Below are 2299 nucleotides of genomic sequence, written 5' to 3' on the forward strand. Positions count from 1 at the left end.
GGGGTCCCTTGGGTCTAAAGCGAAGCCCAAGATTGCGGGGCCGCTGCAGCTGTGGGTCCCGCTGACCCAGCCGGACGCCTAGGCCAGAGGCGTTAGGCCTGGACAGGGGCGGAGCCTGCAACCACGGGGAGCTGGGGGTCCCCTGCCCAGGCCTGACACCTCTGCCGGAGGCCTCAGGCCTGGTCAAGGGGCTGATCCTGCGATTGGAGGGTGATGGGGGTCAACGCCTGAGGGCTCCCAGTATGTGAGAGGGGGCAGGCTGGGCTGAGGGGCACTCCCCCGCCCCACACACACCCAGTGCATGAATTTCATGCACCGGGCCCCTAGTATACATATAAATACAGATATACCTGTATGCATACAATATGTGTATATACACATATCTGTACATGTATATAAATATATGTGTATACATATATACAGATATATGTATATATTTACCATTTCCACCACTATTTCATTCTAAATCACCTACATTTTTTACTAGGATTATTACAATAATTTTCTGTGGATTTTTTTTGCCTTCCTTGAGTTGATTTCTTCACAAAACAGCAAGGCAACTCAATAAATACGTTCAAACTCTTCTTGTGACTTCTTGTCTCTCACCAAGTAAATTGTGAGGGGCTTGCTATGACTGGCAAGATGGCTCCCTTCCCTGACCTCTTCTCTCGTTACTCTTCTCCTTGTTCACTTTAATCCAGTCTGAAAACCCCCCTCGTGTATCCTTACAAACACCAAGCACAGCAGATTTCCACATCAGGTTCTTTGCATCTAATACCCTTTCCACCTGGATTTCCTGTTCATAGATATTTTCATGGTTTACCCCCACTCCCACTCTATTTTGTTCTTTATTCAAATGTCACTGTATCAAAGAGGACAAATAATAAAAATGTTATTGCCCTGCACAGTTACACTATTTCCCTTTATCTTGATTTATTTTTTTAACAGCACTTTCTCCCACCATACATAATACATATTTTATGTTTATCATCTGTCCCTCCCATTAGAATGCAAGCAGCTTATTTGTGAGTGTCAGTTTTGTTCACTGCTTCCCTCAATATCAAGAAGAGTAGTTTTTGAATTATAATAGGAGATCAAAATAAATATTTGTTTAATGAAGGATGAATTTGGCTGTGGTCATAGAATGAGGATCCCTATAAACAATCGGAGAATGTGGATGTCTTCCTCTCCTCCCCCTACACCCCACTCGTCACATATCCTGCCACTATGGATTATAGGTCCCTCCTACACAGGTATCTGTTTCTGGAGACCAAGAACTCTGGTACAAAGCTTGTTGCTGTCAATTCCTAGGTGGGTGATTATGTTTATTCATTTTCCTAGGCTATGAATTGGAAATCATTGTAACAACTTCATAATGCTGTTGAAAGAATATGAGCAAATACACATGGTTTAAACCTGGCACAAGTAAGCACTAAATATATACTGTTTATTGCCACTATTAGAATTATTCTGGTGCCTATAGGGTATTGTGAATACTTATACTCACAGACTTTGGGAAGGACAGTAGAAGTTCTTTTAGAATTTCACCCAGGGCTGGATAACTGGAAAATGTTATTGACGGAAAAGTAAGATTTAAGACGGAAGATTTAAGACTTCCATCTTCCTTGAACTTATTAAATTTCAGGAAAATGTTAGTTGTTGGAAAAAATTAAAGAAAACGTTTTACTTTTCATAAAACCAGGAAGAAAAATAACGACAATAAAAATTAAAATATTGCAAAGTGAATTCATCATAGGTAAAATGGCCAATAAATTGTGCTTTTAAAAAATTCTGAAGTAATTTGTTTCCTTCTGCCATGTAATATATCTTACTTACATAGGAAAACTATACCTCTTTAAATATAAAGGTTTTTATACAAAGAGATATTATTTCGGCATCATAAATGCCTAATTCCCCAATTGTCATTCAGTTACTGAATAATTTTAAATAAAAAGGCCAATTATCTAATATGGAACTCGCTTTCTTCTCAAAGTAATTTTCCATCCTGTTAGTTTTATATCACAAGTGATGCGGAACATGCTTCAGACACTATATATCATTTCCCAGTGCAGTTTATAAAAACCCAAACTAACAGGAATTAGTCAAACCTCCATTGTTACTTATTTGAAAGCTTAAATATAGTTTCCAATTTAACTACAGACTATGTTCTAAGAAACCCCTTTCAAATTTAGTAGATTTGACCAAAAAAAATTGTTAAAAAACCCTGCAATTCTCTTTTGAAGTAAAATGTGAATCTGAAGCTAGTGAGTGCAGCCATAAAAATATGAGAATCTGTCCA

Source organism: Myotis davidii, unplaced genomic scaffold (assembly GCF_000327345.1).
Source record: "Myotis davidii unplaced genomic scaffold, ASM32734v1 scaffold110, whole genome shotgun sequence".
Taxonomy (NCBI): Eukaryota; Metazoa; Chordata; class Mammalia; order Chiroptera; family Vespertilionidae; genus Myotis; species Myotis davidii.